The sequence below is a fragment of the Vespa crabro genome, chromosome 18, assembly GCF_910589235.1.
Source record: "Vespa crabro chromosome 18, iyVesCrab1.2, whole genome shotgun sequence".
NCBI classification, from domain to species: domain Eukaryota; kingdom Metazoa; phylum Arthropoda; class Insecta; order Hymenoptera; family Vespidae; genus Vespa; species Vespa crabro.
Genome location: NC_060972.1, coordinates 4,321,621 through 4,341,133, shown reverse-complemented (window position 1 = coordinate 4,341,133; position 19,513 = coordinate 4,321,621). Strand labels below are relative to the sequence as shown.

At 34.1% G+C, this 19,513-nt stretch overlaps 1 protein-coding gene across 9 annotated transcripts in view; it reads left to right on the top strand.

Moving 5' to 3' along the window:
* LOC124430413 (leucine-rich repeat-containing protein 24-like) overlaps positions 1-19,513 on the top strand; it is a 133,823-nt gene that overhangs the window by 79,963 nt on the left and 34,347 nt on the right. For 7 of the 9 annotated variants that reach the window (XM_046976954.1, XM_046976953.1, XM_046976952.1 and 4 more), the window contains one exon: positions 3,625-3,663. The exons of the other annotated variants lie outside the window; for them this stretch is intronic. The gene's annotated coding sequence lies outside the window, so the exon portion shown is untranslated. The remainder of the gene's footprint in view (positions 1-3,624; positions 3,664-19,513) is intronic. 9 annotated transcript variants of the gene reach the window in all.

Below are 19,513 nucleotides of genomic sequence, written 5' to 3'. Positions count from 1 at the left end.
GCATTCCCGATTACCCCAGAGGCTAAAAGTTCGTGGCACCGAGGTCGAAGGGACATCAAATTCCATAGGCGATTCATTTTCCTCGTCGCATGCAACACACGCACACGTGCGCACACACACGCATACTCTCTTTCTCTCTCTTTCCATCTCTTTGTCTCTATTTATCTCTCTCCTTCTCTTTCAATATTGCCTTTCATCGGTTCTCAAATCGTGCTAGTATTTTCCATTAAACGGTCCGTTGTTGTGTACGTTCAAGCAAAACTATTTTCCATGGGTATTTTCGTAGGACGTTATTAAAACCACCATAATCGTGCGATCCTTATATCTCTGGAATATAAGAGGACACTTTGTCGTACCGACAAAACTATTTCGATGATACGAAATACGCTTTGCAAGTGCTACATTGATATATATTTGTTACAGATTACTAGCTGAGCGTGTTGTTTAACCATTTTGTAATCGGTTCATCCTATTTCCCCTATCGTCTATAGTCATAACACTTTTTGTAAAAACACAAAAAGAAACAAAGGTTTTCTGTTTTTATGAAATACATTGTATTCGATATATATGTAATTCCTCCGGATGAAAAAAGATTCGTTCGTTGAAAATGAGTAAACTCATCGTATAAATAGAAAAATATTTTTAAAACTGGTTGAAAGCGATTGCATATGTACATGTAACTTTTATCAGAAAAATAAAAATTAATGGCGACATTGATTTAATATTTGTATTCACGTATATAAAGTTAGAATTGTAGTTGAAGGTTTATTTGCCGCGAATGTATATTGCAAAATTATTATGCTCGAATTGAAAATGCACAACAAGCCGTGACAAACGAGCTCTCCTATTCACTTTTCTCTTGTATCTCACGTCGTCTTTTTCTTTTAGTCTCTCAACATGAAGAATGAGAAAGATGGATAGCTGAAAGGATGAGAGAGAGAGAGAGAGAGAGAGAGAGAGAGAGAGAAGAAAGTGAAGAAAAAAGAAAAGAAAAGGGAGAAATAGGAAAGATGTTCGAGAAGTGTAAACGAATCGTGACAGTGCATTACGCACGTTCCTTTCTTTTTTTCTTTCTTTTTTTTTTTCATTATCATTTCTTTCTTCTACTTCATTTTCTTCAATATTTTACAAATCGAGATCAAAAATTTCAATCGAATATTCGCTTTGATGATTGGAACATTTGACCAATTTATAACTTTTACTTGTTGGATAACCGCATGTTGAAAATTTATTTACGAACGAGCATGAGCCATGTTCGTAGATAGGTAGATATTAAATTTGAAAAACGAAGGTTCATGGAAAATATTTGAGGTCTCTGCTTCCAGAGAACTAAAATGGCTCGATGAATATTTCCTATTGTTTGAAATCAGCGATCGTTTTAATTTTTTCTCTCTACGATCGTATGAATATTTTATCGACGATGAAAGAAAGTAAATAAAATACGACATTTCTTTGTTTCTTTCTCACGGGACACATATGTAAATACTAAGATGTTAATAAAAAGAGGAAGAAGAAAAAAAAATCTATTTTATATTACTATTTTAAACGAAAATAAATGGGTAACGATCTATTAACAATTCATCGATCAATCGTGAATGAATTTATTGAGATAAAAAAGAGAAAAAAAGAAGAAAGAAAAAAAGGACAAAAAATAAAAAAAAAAAGGACAAAAAATACACACGGACAAATAGAAAAAATATGACGATAAAGGTAACTCGTTGTAAGCTCATCGATCATCGAAACACACGTCAATACTATTGGAGAATGTTGTTGAAAAAGTTCAAAGTACGTAGCTTTCAATACATATCGAAAAATATCGACTCGTGGAATTTGCAGTTATATTCAGGATAGAAAAGAATTTCTCTTGAGATTTCACATGAGCTTACTAAAAAGAGACATCTATAGACATATGTATATCTACTTATATATATTATATATATATATATATATAATATATTTCAAAATACTTTTATTATAATCTAGTATTCCTTTATATTCTTATAATGCATAAAATACATTTCAATTATTCAATATTTTACTATTTTTGAGATATTCGTAAAATTGTTAAAAATAACAGAAATCAATCACATTGAGTTATATTTCTCGACAAGAGCCCATTCTTCCGTAAGAAGAAAAGAAAAAAGACAAGAGCAACGACAGCAACAGGACAGCTTTCATATTAGTAGTAGTGGCAGGAGTAGTAGTAGTAGTAATAGTAGGAGTAATAGTGTAGTAACAGGAGGAGGAGTAATAGTGTAGTAGTAGTAGTAGTAGTAAGAGAGAGCTCACGACTTGAATACGAGCCATTGGTTCGCATCGTGACGGTCGCTGTAAAGCACGTTGTGTGTTCTCGGTCGCGTTCGACCTTTTGTTTTTCACACATTAGCCAACGCGTTCTTCTCCTAAACATACACACCAACTTTTCCAACTACACGTAGAGAGAGAGAGAGAGAGAGTTAGCTTAGCAGCTATCCAGTCTGCTAGCTAGGAAAACGGTAGCACAGCATGTCGCCCTAGAATAATCGGAGGAGCATTAAAAGAGAGCTTTCTATTATGGTTAACCGTACCTTCAGAATCCAAGCCATTGAATATAAGCTCCTCCTCATCTTTCTCAATACATATATGTGAAAGGACGAAGCATCTTGTTCGATCAAAGAGGGTGACACATTTTTCACCTCTTTTATTTCTTTTGATTCTATCGTTCGTCTTTTATCAGAACGTAAAGGCAAATAAATGGGTGGCAATTTTTTTTTTTTTCTTCCTTTCTTTATTTCTTTCCCCGAGTAATTCTATAGCCGGCACAGAATGTATTAAGAAAGTTATTTAATTAATCTGTAGCTTTTTCTTTCCTTCAGCTGAAATAGAAAACATTTTATTTATTTATATAATGCTTATATGAAATACTTGTTTGCTACGTAGCTCCATAGATATTTGTAGTAGTTGATTAAAATGAAAGATTTTATATGGGAGAAAAGAGAAATAACGTGATGGAAAGTCTTTCGAGTAATTCTTTCGAAATCTTTTGTATTTTTACGATCAAAGAAACAGAAGAAAAAAAGCATGCGATAAACATCTTTACAATTTTTAATTTTCTTTAATGATGGAACTTCTAATTGCTGTTATAATGAATGGACGGAATATAGAATTTTGAATGTAACTTTTATCCAGATCGTTCGAATTTATGATAAAAATGATCTCGAGTACGTCGTTAGTTTACAAAAGTTTTGTTTGAGTTATCGATTAGTCGTTAGTATCGATAGAGAACGTAAAAGTTTAGCAGCTTGTTGGACTTCTCTTTTCGATCATTTTGTGTTTGTGAAATGAAGGAGTATGTGGATGTAACTGAGTATGCGTATGATAAATATTAAAACTCTCGCTATTCAAACATTTATAACTCTCGTTATTCGACGTGTTACGTATGTCCATTGAGAATATGCGTTAACATAATATTCATGGCACGTCAAATGAAACGCTTAATATCGTCTTTAATAATTTTTATTTACAAGAATGAAACAATTGTTTGATACTAATTAGACACAAACGTTATACCGTTAAATCATTATTGAAATAAACGAGATGAAAATATGATTAATAATAAATATCTCTTCTAATTTTTCATTCCAGATTACTTTGGGGAAGATTGGATGAAACGTTTCAACGAAGGTAAAATTTATTAAAATTGTTATCAGTCTTTCGCAATTACATTTATCAGAGTAGAATCGTTATTGTAGTACAAAGAACTGAGAGTTTTTCACGGATGTACAATGAACAATTAGCCGAGTGGATTTAACGTAGAAACCTACATACGTAGAGTTTGACCGAATTTCGTGTAACTAGAAAATCATTCCACATTCGAATAGTTTTAATTAGTGTTAATTAGGATATTATCCAAAGTTACGAGAGATCGTATATTTTCGTTTCGTTACGAAAATATTATTAGGTATCTTAATAACGTAAGATTACTTAATATTTTAATATTTCAAATATCAAAAATATTTAACATGATTTCTCTCTTAGTTTTTCTTTTTTTTTTTTTTTTCATTTCAGTAAACAAACAATAAGCGGATAAACATTGTGATGAACTACATAAATTTTGATCGGTGTTATTTTAAACGAGGTATCGATGAAGTCCATTTATTTTTATATACAGAACTACGTATTTTTATTCGGGGTGACATACTTGACGTCAAGACGAGTTCAACGACCTAACGATAAAGTTGGAGCAAAACGAGTATACGTTTAATTTGGAACTTCTTTTTTTTTCGTAGAGAAGACGTTGTTAGAAACGAGATGAGGGCACGCTGACTGAGTTTGACAAATAATGTCAGATTATCGATATCTTTTTCGATTAGAAATGTCAGTTCGATCTGGTTGTTGTTTTGAAAGCACCGAAAATGCGTGAAATTTCTGTGATATCCGATAACTAGCTTTCCGCGAACATATAATCTACGATTTTGCTCTCATGCGACGAAATTAGGTGAATTATTGTCGGATATGTACGTCTCTCTCTCTCTCTCTCCTCTCTCTCTCTCTCTCTCTCTCTCTCTATCTATCTATCTATCTCTATCTCTCTTTACCTCTCTCTATCTCTTTCTGTGTGCATGCATATATATATAAGCGTCACACTTGAATGAGCGTGTGGTCGGTTAGACGTAGCACGCGTTTGAAGGCTTGTACGTTGCAATACGAAGAGAAGTTTGTTGGATTCGGGTGGTTTGACGATGGGAAGAGAGCTTTGGAGCTTGCGATAGAAACGTGTATATGTGTATACGCGCGAAAGAGAGAGAGAGAGAGAGAGAGAGAGAGAGAGAGAGAGAGAGGGGGAGAGAGAGTCTGAGGCAATCCTTTACGACCCTGCTCGTTGTCAGAGTAAACGCAAATGCATTTTGCAGCCACGTACGTGGTCGTCGTCGTCGTCGTCAACGACGAGAAAGAGGACGGAAACGACGAGTACCCTGCGTTCTTCGCGAATTCAGACATCCTTGAAAAATCGTAGAAAAACTCTGTCGAGTGCGAGATGAGAGGAAAGTAGAAAACTTTGTCAGCACTTGGGAAAAAAAGAAAAATAAAACGAAAAAAAAAAAAAGAAAAAAGGAAAAAAAGGAATAATATCCTTATAATATTCGATTCTAGAAAAGTTTCGACAATTTTTGTCTCGTTTTCAATTCTATCAACATCATTGTCTTTTCCTTTTTCTAGTTCGTCGAACGTCGTGAAACGCTTGTTTAGATTCAATCTCGGATCAGGATCATTCATGACACGCCATTGGAAAGCTGAAAACTTTCTCGTCGAGCTTACCTTTCTCGAGTACCTTCGTAGCTCGTATGGTTATCTTACGCTCTTGGAATTTTTATTACATAATTTTCTTTTGATCCTTCTCTTCCTTTTTATTCACACCCTGATATCAAAGAAATCGAACTATTTGTTCATTGTAACTTCTTATTGCTGTAACTTCTTCGTGTTCAAATTGAAAGATTGTTGTTATTGTTTGTATTAAAAAGAAAAAAAAAAAAAGAAAAAAAAAACAAAAGGAAAGAAAAGAAAGAAAGAAAGAAAAGAGAGATAAAATTACTAATTCAATGTAATAATTGATAATAAAAATAATATGTCCTTTCGATTATTCTGTCTCTAATTAAAATTTCTTTCAACGTAAAAAGTTCAAATGAAGACATTTGATATATCAATTGTAATATGAAACGAAAGAATGGTTACGATTATAGCAAGTTTGAAAAATCGAGTCGTCGTTATTCGTAAAATACTATTGCTTCGTTAACGAGATTCCTTCTTCTCGCTTCGCGATTGTTTCCTACGGTATAGCTTTATATAAATCACGAGAACTCTTTAAATCGTTTCTGTTTTCTACTAATAGTTTCGAGCGATCCCTTCGTTTTCTTCCATTAAGCATTTCCTCGACGGAGGGCGGAAAATTGGAGCGACGATAATTAAAGAAGTTTTATCCGAGTCCAATAGGATCCTGTGTAAGTAATCTTTCCGGGTCTTTCGTCGATTCACTTCGTTTTTATTTCAAAAAAAAAAAAAAAGAAATAAAACGAAAAAGTAACTATTCCAACTTGATAAATATTACTATTATAATAAAATAAATCCTTAGTTATTATATATCCGATGAGTTCTTCCTTATTCGATCGATATACGTAATACAATGTTATATCTGAGATTAAGATTTAAGATAGTTATTTTCATATCTGAATATATTTCATTCAAAAGAGTCGAATAATATAAAGAATATGGAAGGAAAAAAAAGAATCTTAATTATCAAAGATAAGATTTATCTTGGTAGCTTAGTGAAATCTCTTAAGGGAATCGATAATCTGGTATCGACATAAAAAGAAGCATGGTAGCTTATTCCGTAGGATTATCTTTCCTGATTCCACTTGGAGAGCATCTATCTCTGGGATCGAATATCTTTTTCATTTCTATCTCTCGTTTAAAAAAGTCTTCGATGTTGACTCGTTCCGTACTCAACGTCATCGCCGTGATAATTACCAAAGTTTAATCGTTAGCCATAATTAAAGGTCCTCGAATTCCCAAAGGTGTTAGCGTACTCGAGTGCCGGATGGTCAAATAAAAAGAGGAAAAAAAAAATGGACGCTGTTTCATCCAAATTAAAGCGAAGAGAAGCTTCCTGGAATGAAGATAGAAACGGAGGAACTAGAGAAGGTAAAAGAGACTTGTAACCCGAGGACAGGCATGTACGAGCTGACGCGTACATTTAAAGTTACATATATAACATATATAGAGATAAGGAATGTTTGTGTTTGTATGAGTAAGAGAGAAATAGAGAAAGAGAGTGACCAAGCTCGTCGCACGACACGAGAGATAGCATTATCAGAATTTCGTTCAGGGTAAACTCCACTAATTTTAACTAACGTTGGAAATATCGCAAAACTTTTGAGCAGCAAACCCACCGGCAAACAATTTATCTCGGCGTCTCTCTATCCGAAGGAGCTCGAGTGGATAGGAGATGGAGAAAGAGATCGAAAACGAGACTCTCGTCTTTCTCTTTCCGTCTCTCTCTCTCTCTCTCTCTCTCTCTCTCTCTCTCTCTGTCTGTCTATCTCTATCTCTTTCACACTCACAGTTACGGACACTAATATAACGGAGCGCGCATAGATACATACACAGACACATGCACGCGCATAGTCTAGCTTTCCCTTCGACTTCGCTCTCTTACTTATCCACTCGCTTTGCGCGGTCTGATAGGGGACTTTAGTACCATCTAAAGTACAGTATAACCCAGGGAATTATAGTACTGCTCCCGTGCCTGCAGTCTACTTCGTGGTAGCAACTTAATAAGCCGATAGGATAGGATCGCAGTGAGAGTGGTCGACCTCCGTCGCGTTGAGTCCGCTCAACATCGAGCGACATCGACGTCCGAGTTAATCGTCCGGTAATTAGGGTATTACTTTACCATGTTTCCCCCTGACATTCTTATTACATCATCCTTTGAACTTTTCAACGATAAACTTTCTAGACTGTTGGTGTAAGATCACGAAGATCATTTACTTATCACCTTTCATAGATGGCCTCTTAATGGGTTCCATATTATAATTAAAAAATGCAATGTTCAGTCTCTGTATTAATTGACGTAATATATATCGGACTATATTTATTTCGGGGAGGGTGGAGAGAGGAAAGAAACAAAAATTACGTAGTGACGTAAATATACGTTTTTCTTGTACATAATTTTAATGAATTACATACAAGCCTATAAATGATATGTACATATGATCAATGGATATATTCAATGGATAAATACTTGTACGTTTGTCCGTAAACAAGGATATACAAAAAAATTGTAATTATTACATATTACATTGTAGTAATGAAATATCTCTTGATTTAAATATAAATTCAAGTATCGTATAATTTTAGAATTAATCGATACGTTATCATTAACATGGTTAAAATTATAGGTAGACACGTGCGTGAGTCGTTCAGTTAGCAATTATAGATTGGCATTACGATAATGGCTCTAGTGAATAAGAATGAGAGAGAGAGAGAGAGAGAGAGAGAGAGAGAAAGAAGGTGTGCATGTCGTTGGCTATAATCACTGAGTAGATGTAGCTTACTATAAGAAAGTGAATTCCACAACGATACGGCGCTTTACTATTGAGCTTTTAAATGGAATTTATCGTGAGCGTGACTATAAGCAGATGCGGTTTATATCCCGAGTACAGATAAGTCTAACGCGAACTCGCTATGACGCTGGTTCTTACGTTATCTTTACATTAGGAAGTCTCGACTATACCTCAGAGAGTCGAGAAAAAAAGAGAGGAAGAGGGAACGAGAGAGAGAGAGAGAGAGAGAGAGAAACGAATCTCTATTTCTTCCGAGTCGACGCGTTCGTGAAAACATCCTCGTACGCTTTAACGCTTTGACAACGACGTAAGACAGTAATTTATAATCCTGTGAAACGAGCGTTTTCCAAGAAAAGCTGTGTTGCTTATCTACGAAACGCACGAGAATAAGAGAAAGGGAGAGAGAGAGAGAGAGAGAGAGAGAGAGAGAGAGAGAGAGAAAGAGAAAGAGATAGGAGAGAAAAATGTTCTAGGAAAAGAGAGAAAAATTTAAAGAGGGGAGAAAGAAAGAGAAAGAAAGAAAGAGAGTGAGAGAGAGAGAGACAGACACATTTTAGTAAAAAAAAAAAGAAAGAGAAAGAAAGCTTTTGGAACGAGCTTTTTAATGGCCAATATATCTCGTTACTTTTATCGCATTCGATGAACAACTACGAACGTTCTATTCTCTTTTAACTTTTTATTCTTTCCTCTTATCTTCACTTGCATAATAGATAAATAATCACTCGCAGTCGTTGATACGTGTACGAGAGTTTATATAGTTATACATATATATATATATATATATATATATATATATATATGTATATGTATGCATGTATATATGTATGTACATATGTATGTATGTATGTGCGCGTACAGATGTATATGTATTATTCTCTGCTTTTTGCGAGAAAACTAATATCAAAGAAATATTCTCGGGGATGTTTAAAATTTTACTTGGCAACCTCGTTGCAATATTTTCGTGCTCCTTCTTGTCTTATATTAACGTTCGATCTCATTTTTGTTCATAAAATTTTTAATAACTCTTACGGGACAACGTCGATGAGTATCGATCACATTCATTTATCTGCCCTATTCTATATCACGTTTGTATTCTGTATTTACACATTGTGTGTGTACATCTAGGTGTATGTATTTATTTATTTTTATATATTTGTATATATATATATATATATATTCTTTTTTTTCATCACCGTTTTCAATATTCTTTTTTTTTACTTATTTATTATTTTTTATTTTTCTTTTTATCAAAGTTTACATGACAAATTTATTGTAAAATAGTAATTTAAACGAATTTGATATTTTTGAAATACTATTAAAATGCGTATCGACCAATAACATATCATCGAAAATTATTAATAACCCAATGAAATTGCAGATTCCCTTCAGGCAAAATGAAAGAACGAACGTTAATGTAAACATTACCAATGATACTACGAATGAAATCATGAATTCACGAGGTCGTATAATTTTCAATCTCGGTACAACAATACTTTCCAACGGTAGATATCATACTTCACAAATATTTGCAATAACGATTTACATTTTTCGATTGTTTAAAGTTTCATTTTAAATTTAGGATTTCGATTCTTTTTAATTTTGTATTTCTTTAATTCCTTTTTTATTTAATTTTTTTCTATCTTTTTTTTTTTCCTGTTTAAACTTACCCATCCTTTGTCATTTCAAATGTAGGCTAATAAAAAAGAAAAAGTCACGGTAAATTTTTCGAATTGTACAAAGTTAGACTCTTGAGAATGAACAAAAGGATGGAAAAAAAGATGTCAAAAAAATATATTCATATTCCCAAGACGAAAAGCATTCGTGGCTTTCGACATATTCTGTTCGTTGCAATTCACGAATAAGCGATAGTTCGTTTCATAATCCCTGGAGATATTAATCGTCATTAGCGTTAGAGTTCGCGTTTGGACCCTTTTAAACTCGTTCCCTGTGCCAAAGAAGTAGGTTATACGCTTTCTCTCTACGGAAATAGAGTCTCGCGTTTGTAGCCGTTACCGGTGACTTCGATGGATAAAGGTTATCGATTCTCCCTTGCTGGAAGACGACGAGTACAAAGTTCGAAGAACGAAAACCGACCTACTCTTCCGTCCTTATACACCGGAGATTTCATCTATAAACGCGTAATAATCCGATGGAACGATTTCACGTTGTCCAGTCATCCGTTGAAATTTGGAAAGGACAGTTCTGAGTACTTATAACAGACATTAGGAAATTCTTTTTTTTTCTTTTTCTTTTTTCACTTTTTTATATTTCGTTATTCATTCATTTTATATATCCCGGTTAGATCGCATTACGTTTCGTAATAATTAAACTAATTCATTAATTAAGTTTGAAACACAAGTAAATATTGTTATTTCGAGATAGCTAAATAATTAGATATTCTTTATTAATATGTCATCGAAATGTTTGAAATAATTCAATAATAATTAATAATTTATAATTTAAAATTAATAATTATCGATGAAGTACGTTCGTATCGTAAATGAAATAATCGTAAAATTAGATGGAATAGGAGAGTAAGAGAAATAGAGTATTTTCTCTCTCTCTCTCTCTCTCTCTCTTTCTTTCTCTCGCTTTTTCGTAGAAATATCCATCGAACTCACAGCGGTGCCGTTTTCATCGAATCTTCCCGCTTCAAAAACGAGAGATCTTCCCTAGACGTCGTCGTTTTCTTCGTCGTTGTTGGCTCGAGTAAGGACCAATTTCGTAGAAAATTGCTAGTTCCGCTTGCAATCGGTTATCGGTTTCTTCGTCGATTCGACGAGAGAATTTTCATCATTGTTCCTTGGAAAACGTTTCGTTGATGTAGTTAGTGATTTCAAGGAATAAAAAGGAAAAAAAGAAAAAATCAAAAAACAAAGAAAATAATAATTACATGATCGAGTACAAATGAGAAATCAAAGAAATTTTTCTATTTTGGCAAAAAGGACATGAGACTTAAGAGATGTAAAATAATTATAGGTAAGTGATGAATGATAATTGTAAAAGTCGTACGTTTAATTTTTTTGTACATAATTTAGATGAACTCGAACGAGCACAATTATCGATGAGTATATAAATTCATGATCTTTCTTTTCTTTTTTATTTCTTCATTTTTTTTTTTTTCTTTTTTTTTTTGAACGAGAAAAGATCAAGAAGGAAATAACCTACGCGGGGGAAGATTTAAATTATACCCCAGGGCATGGACCATAAATAAATTAAAGTACACAAATAGACGTGTACAATATAAGATATATACGTTGAATTTCCAAGCAAACGGCAGTCAATCGTTTGCCTGGGGCTAAGACGAATGTTCTAGGGGTTAGTTAATAACTGTTTCAAGCATGTTTACTGATATTGCAACTCGGAATCTCCGTATTCAAACTCTCTTGCGATGCCGCCTTAATGCTCCCGTTTATATCTACCTCGTGCTACTTCGTACAGTCGTTTCCAATACGAAGACTTGCAGCATTAAGATGGACATTTTACTATGAATCGAATATTCTCAGACGGAGAGCCAAATATTTCCAGGACGTATATGCATCGTTTTCCATTACGAGATGTATTAATAATTTACGTAGAAATTATTGATCTTTTCTATCATAAAAATTATTAATTAAATTCGCATATCGCAATAACAGAAACTTATAAACAAATGTTAAGAACTTTTGCATTTTAAGTAATGCAACCTATTTCATTTTATGATTATCTGTAAAGTAAAAAGAATTTAATTAAAAAGTATAAGTTTACTTTCTCTCTTTTCTCTCTCTTTCTAGCCATTAATTAAATACTGATGGATAGACAAACTCTCATGTAGAATATAAGCAATATACTTATGTATTTATATTTCCTTGTTGCTTATGTACTCGATCTTTATCTGAAAAAAAAAAAGAAAAAACAAAAAGAAAAAGAAGAAAAGAAGAAAGAATAAGTACTCGTTCATTAGCTGAAATTCTCGTTACTTAATTTACATGACTTTCTTTTACGATATTACGATGAAGAGGAATAGTAGTGGCAAATGAAGCGAAGAGGATAGAAGTAAATTGAGAAGGAACATCGTTCTTAGAGTTCTATGACGATGGAAATACAGGATATAGTAAGGGAGAGAGAGGGAGAGAGAGGGAGAGAGAGAGAAAGACAGAGAGAGAGAGAGAGAGTATTAAGAGAGAAGGGGTGCGAAAGAGAAGCTCAAGCTTTCGCGTGGTCTCTGCTTATTACCTTATCGGCTAATGCTCTTATCGTGGAACAGGCTCGCCTACTGCTCTTGCCTGACTCTAAACTAATCTAAAATGCAGAGAACCACAAAGCAGCTGTACTGGTATAGAAATTGGCTTGTGTGCAGTCTAGCAGGAGACTAGAGACGGAGTGAGGGTTGAAAAGCAAAGGGTGAAGGGTCAGTACACCAACGTACCCTGATATCGTTCCGTTTCGCTCTGTTCCGTTCTGTTCCGATCCGAAAACTACATAGTCGGCAGACTATTTTCATTCATTTCAAACACGTAGGGCAAGAGATACATACCACTTCGTTTTCCATTCGTATTGCACGTTTGCTGCCTGTTTTTTTTCGTCTTTCTTCTCTATTTCTCTCTCTCTCTCTCTCTCTCTCTCTCTTTCTCTCTCTTTCTCTTTCTCTTCTTTTTTTCTGCCTATTTCAACTTCGTCCGCGTGTACACGCGCGCTATTTTAAATTGGCACCCTCATCGCTAGCGGCGCCATTCCGAGCCGGCTTCGACCGCTTGGTTTAATCTTCAAAGTGTAAATTTCTATCTCCACTTCCCTCGCATTTTTCTCTCTCTCTTTCTCTCTCTCTCTCTCTCTCTCTCTCTCTCTCTCTATTTCGAAAGCGCACGTTTAACGTGCTTTACATACAATTTTGTGTTTTACTGGACGCTCTCTCTCTCTCTCTCTCTCTCTCTCTCTCTCTCTCTCTCTCTCCCTTTTTCTTTTGTTGCTTGGAAAATGCACTTGTAACGAAACGATGTTTATGTAATGCAAATTTTTAAGAGCACTCGAGTATTATATTACAAGTACAAGTAAAATTACGGTGGTAGGATGAAATCAGCAAATGATAAATTATATTTCTACTTTTAACTCCATGTAACTTTTGTATTAATGTTGGTTTTATGGATAGATAGTAAATCAAAAATAAAATAAGGATTAATGTATATTTACGCGAATCGTTTATAGAAGAATATTAGAATTTGTCCGTCGATATTAACATATCTGAAGAGAAAAAAATCCATGTTGCAATCTTTTTAACTTTGTTATTCTTCGACGTGTCGTTCACGGCGATTGAGAGAATCGTTTTAATCGACAGAAAAAGGACTACTTAGGTGTGGTCGTAACACATTTTTGAAGTTGCGAAATTTAAATGTTCGTCCGTCTTTTATGTTTCCTTTCATTTTTCCCCACAATAGTTTCAGTAAAAAACGAAAGGTGTCTCGACGAAGGAAAGAAAGAAAGAAAGAATGAGAGAGAGAGAGAGAGAGAGAGAGAGAAAATTTCTTTCTCAATATCAGAGCTAGTGGAAGAAAAAGTCACGGCTGATGGCGATGGCACCGGTGGAGAAGGTGAGTTTGAGTTCAAGTAAAAAGCTCGTAGAATACGCAACGTGGTGCCGGCTAGGCAGGCTAATGAACGTGATGGTGTTCTCTTTCTTTCTTTCTATATTTCTTGTTTTCTTTCTTTCTCTCGCTAAAAGTCGGTGCAGTCGAGCTACGAGTGAACGAATGCATACTTAGAAAAGGTTGAATTAAATTACGACGAAACCTGGAAATTCTTTGGTCGGGTAGCCACTTAAAAAAGAAAAAAAGAGAAAAAGGATGAAAAAGAACTAGAACACTAAACGTAGGTATGTACCTATTCTAATTTTTCGTATAGCCACTTTTTTTACACGTCCTCTTCTTTCAATTTCTCCATCGAATTTTTAATATCACAGAAATTGGCATTCTGAGAGCTAACGAATCGATATCGGCACATAATTATCGTAAAACAATTATTATTATTATTATTATTATACATTTGAATCGTACAACATGGAATCGTAATTCATGTAATTGAAATCGTTTCGATGAATTCATAAATATTGAATGTAAAAAGTATTGTGTTTCATATAGAATTAAATGATATTATGATTTTTTAAATCTGTCGTAAATACAAACATATAATTTGTTTAGATAATATCCATTTTATTATATATAATTAAATTTAATACTTACGAAGCTATCAAAATGTCAGGCATGTATAAACAAATTTTAAAACAAGTAATATAATTTAAAATCAACATACTGACATATTTAATTTAAAAACAGTAATTCGCGGTAGAAAAATTCATACGGAAAATCTTTCTCAGCTTATTTCTCTTTTACGTTTCAAATATTCTCGTGAGATTATTCATCATAAAATTACATTTTCAAAAAATAGGTAAATAAAGAGAGAGAGAGAGAAAGAAAGAGAGAGAGAAAGAGAGAGAGAGCAAAAGAGAATTAATAATGTATAGAATGCGCGTTGAAACTCTCACCTTATCTTTATATCCACCCTTATAATGGTTACAACGATGTTGATGATAGTAGTGGTGGTATTTAGAGATAGGCAAGCCGGTATACCACGTTAGTTACGTCTGCGGAAACTCGAAAAGTACTTGAGCATGCATCTTGCGCATAAGTGCGACCATGCACTAAACTGCGCGTACGTGCAAGCGCTCTAATGCTCTTGCATTTGAGCATGGAAAAGTGTAAGGTAGAGGGGTTAAGGGGGGGATGTGACGAAGGGTAGTAAAAGTGGGGAGAGGAAGAGGGTGAGAGTGAGTTTGCGATAGGAGAGAAGATAGGGTGGTACGAAGGGTGTGGAAAAGTTTATCTTAGTGGGAACAACGTTAACGTGGTGTGGGTTGTTCGATGATGGTAAGTAGTATGTTGGGGGATGGAGAATGTTGCGAAGTTACTCCTTCGGCTTGTCGTATGCACGCGTCGTATTAACGACTTAATTATCCGCGAACATCACGCATTTCGATGGCACCTATAATAATTTCAACCCCAATAACTGGCATTAAGAAATTCATTTAAGACAACTTGTACTTGGTTATTCGATGGATCTACTTTCTTTATTTCGTTTTTCCCTTTTTATTTTTCTTTCTCTCTTTTTTTTTTTGTTTCTTTCTCTTTTTCTATCACAAAAGTATCTTTCTACCACAAGAAAAGAATGAAAAAGAGGATCTTAAATATTACAGTACTTATCAAAATTAACATATCGACCAATCATGAAATTTACATTTATTGATATTCCGTTAATGTTTTGTAAGACTTAATTCCCTTTGATTCATTTTCCATATAAAATATTATAATTGAAATATAAAGGTTACTAGGAAAACAATAGAGGTTATCATCACTGTCATGAAGTCTCTGGCCATTGGTAGATCCCGCGAATTGGAGTTTATAGAAGCGTGACGAAATTTTTCTAGCAGGCAGTTCACGAACAAACATACCGAATTCGATAGGTGACGTTCATTCTCGCGTAAAAAATCTTTTCAAAAGAGTCCTCTTGACAATGGTGATATTGATGTATGGAAGAACGGAAAGAGAGGAAAAAGAGGGAGTAGAGTGAGAGAGAGAGAGAGAGAGAGATAGACAGACAGACAGACATGCAGAGAGAGAGAGAGAGAGAGAGAGAGAGAGAGAGAGAGAGGAAGGGAGGAAACAGACAGAAAGATTACAAATTGTGAAAACTCACAAATATTTTTGGACGCGCGTGCTTCGGCATAAAACGAGAATCAAGCTATGAAAATAAATAGCGAAGAGCAATTGGATTTGTTATTTCGAAACCACCAATAATCCTGGTAAATTCTTTTTAACATATTTTTATCTGCATTATTTTGTTTTTCTCTGCAATGTTACGTAGGAATCATTTCATTTTCATATTTTTCATTTGTTAAGGTTTCTTTCATTTTTTTTTTTTTTTTTTAAATCTTTAGTAGTAATACTTAAAACATTCATTTTTCGAAATTTTAATGTTTGATAAAATAAATTAATTTATTAATCTACATTTTATGGTTTCATAATCTGTTTAAATTACAGCTTTTATTTAAAAATGTCATTAATGGAAATTTAAGAAACTTGAAACTCTCTCTCTCTCTGAATAATTTCAAAATTAAACGAAAAAATACATATATACAATCATTGTATGGTTAAGAGGAACATTGTTTTCGATTTTTCTTTATTTTTAGGATATTTAACAAGGTGAAAACGTTCAAATTACGAATTCGGCTCAGGAAATAAGGTTCGCGTGAATCAGCGAATAAAATATATTAAATACGTGGGAGCTCAAGGATTCACGGACTGTGTGAGAAGCGAAATTTTTGTCGTGTCATGCAATAACGCGAACACACGTAAATTCACATTCTTGTCCCTAGAACGATAATACACATTTGGTCGACATATTGGAAAAATATGAGATAATTTAGGAGTATTAATTAAATAATAGAGAAAAATGAACGAATGGTTTCCTAAATGTCAAAAATATCTATAATTAAAATATTCGTTATGTAAACATTAAAAAAAAAAAAAAAAAAAACAAAATTTAATCACTTTCTATATATTTTATTCAATACATAGATTTAAAGCTGTATAAAGTAGAGAAATGTATAAAATTGTATAACATTGTATTACGTAATACTTCTTCTTGCATTAACGAAATATTTGATGACATTTATTCGATGGTTTTGGAGAGATTAACAAATTCTTGATTAAATGAGGTATTGACGATAAAGGAAAAAGAAAACTTTAGACAATGGATGATAATATAAATGTAGAAATCGAAGAGATAAAAAGGAACGGGAAGTTTGAAGGTGGATGAGACGTTTCTTGAACGAGAATAGAAAGGATAGAAAGCCGGAGATAAGTTGAATAAATGTAATAGCCGGAGAAAGGTAGTAAAGAGAGGCGAGCTCGATGTAATTGCAAAAGAGGATCATTGGATACCATAGATTCTAGGCTTCTCTTTCTCAAGATAAAAGAAAAAGAAGAAGAAGAAGAAGAAGAAGAAGACAAAATTTACAAAGGTCGTCGCTCGCGGAGTACTTAAAGTCCAATCGTCTTCGATCCGATGCGTTTAAAGATCTCGAGATGTCGAATGAAAGAAGGAAAGGAACAATGATCTTCTAGGAAATTGATTTTCATCGTCGAATAGACTCAACTATTCTCAATAATTCGTGTATCCGATGAAATAATGAGACCAAACGCCTACACACAGGTATATATATATATATATATAATAGATGAAAATTTCTATAAAAAATATTAAATATATTTAGATATCAGAAATTCAGATAACACTGTAGAACACATGCAAATTATTATATATGAAAAAGAATTTATCTCGAGTAATATAACCCGAGAACAATAGCTTTTCAAAGCAATATTTATTATTACTATTCTCTCGAAGGCATAAAATAAGCTCATAAATTCAGTGACACCGTTTTAGAAATACCCTTTATTATTATATCCCACGATCGATCGCGTAAATTGCATTTATTTCAAGCGTTGCTGGTGTAACTTCGTGCACTACTATGACGTAACGATCTAGTGCAATAATAATAATAATAATAATAATAATAATAATAATAATAATAAATGTGTATCTATATATAGTCAGGAATAAATCGAAATATGAGATCGTGCCGATATAGTGTTATATTTAACGTTTGTGTTAAAGTACGTCGTACGTCATCGAAAAGTTCATACGAAGGGAAATCAGGTATATATTTCATGGTAGTCTATTTCGATTTTCTTTCTCTCTCTCTCTTTCTCTTTGTTTCCCTTTCTCTCCTTTTCTCTTTAATGCTCTTTTGCCTGTCAGGAACGTGGCCTTCGTAATATACCCAAAATTTAGCCGGCTTCGTACGCGATCGGACGAACCCTCGCGTTCGTTGCGGTTTGTAGAATGGAATTTCATTGCATCGTATACAACGTTGTAGTGGTATTTCGGTAATGCCAGATACCAGTAGGTTATACTGGTAGCAATAGTAGTAGTGGTGATACATCTCGTCCATGAGACTCAATTTATTAGATTTCCTAGAACGGGCGAAAAAGCGAAGAGAAAAAGAGAAAAAGAGAAATTTCTCTTTCGGCTATCGCCTATGTCGCCATGATGAAATCAGAGAAATAGAATTTTTAAAAGTATAATCTTGTAAAAATACAGTGGAAAGCGACGTTGACAAAGCCATGAATTATTCAAACTGCACCCAGAGAAATGAGTAGCAGACAGACGAAGGACACGCTGAAACTCCTTATTCTTTTTCTTATCTTACTTCTTCTAGTACCTCTCTCTCTCTCTCTCTCTCTCTCTTTCTCTCTTTCTGTACATTTTTTCTCTAGGCTTTTCTTCCCGGAAGTTTCTTTTTTCGATTCTTTTCTTCACCTTTCTCTCTCCATTTTTCCTTCTCTCTCTCTCTCTCTCTCCTCTCTCTCCTCTCTCTCTCTCTCTCTCTCTCTCTGTCTATCTTCTTTCTTTTCCTTTGTTCGAGTGACGGACAGAGTTGTCCTCATTCATCTCGGCTTGTACTTTCGTTCTTCTTTCTCTTTCTATATCTCCTCCTATACTTTCTTTATCTATCTTTCAGCTCGACGAGACTTTTACACGTATATAAAAGGGAAAGAAAGAATAGAGAGAGAGAGAGAGAGAGAGAGAGAGAGATAAGGGGGAGAGAAAGAGAAGTGAAAGACAAGAATAAAAATTCTATCCAGACAACTTTCCATCCCTTCGTCGTTTTCGTCCTAGCTCGAGGTCGAATCGACACAATAAGCGAAAGGAAAAAGAGAGTGTATGTGTGTATGAGAGAGAAAGAGAGAGGGAGAGACGATTCATTAACGCGGTTATCGAGAACACCAAGCCGATCTATTTTAATGGAATGAGGTCGTGTCGCGAAAGCTTTTCGATACTTTTCTCAGTTTGTCTTGTCTCATCTTGCACCAACTTTGTCACTTTGAATTTTAATAATCACGAGCCTGCGATATTGACGTGCTATTTGAGTTATAATATCGTTTTTACTTGCAGATCGGTATCTAGAGATCATGTAATAATAAAAATAAAAGAATGATATGATATCTCATAAGGAGGGAGTCTATTATCTAGTCGATATTGAATGTTGGTAAGGGCGAAGAGAGAGAGAGAGAGAGAGAGAGACAAGCTATTAGAGAGACGTTTAATCTGCAATTATCTCTCGATCGTTCGCCTTCGAGTCGATCATATCGTCTGCAAAGTTTGCATATTAGAGAGAGATTATCCGAACCGAATTAAACCCATGGAATTACACCAAAGGAGAAGGGGATGTTTGCATAAATACATATAATCAATACATACGACAAGTCATTAATATTCTTACGAATTCTTTGATTATAATAGATCAATGATATTTTTTTTTT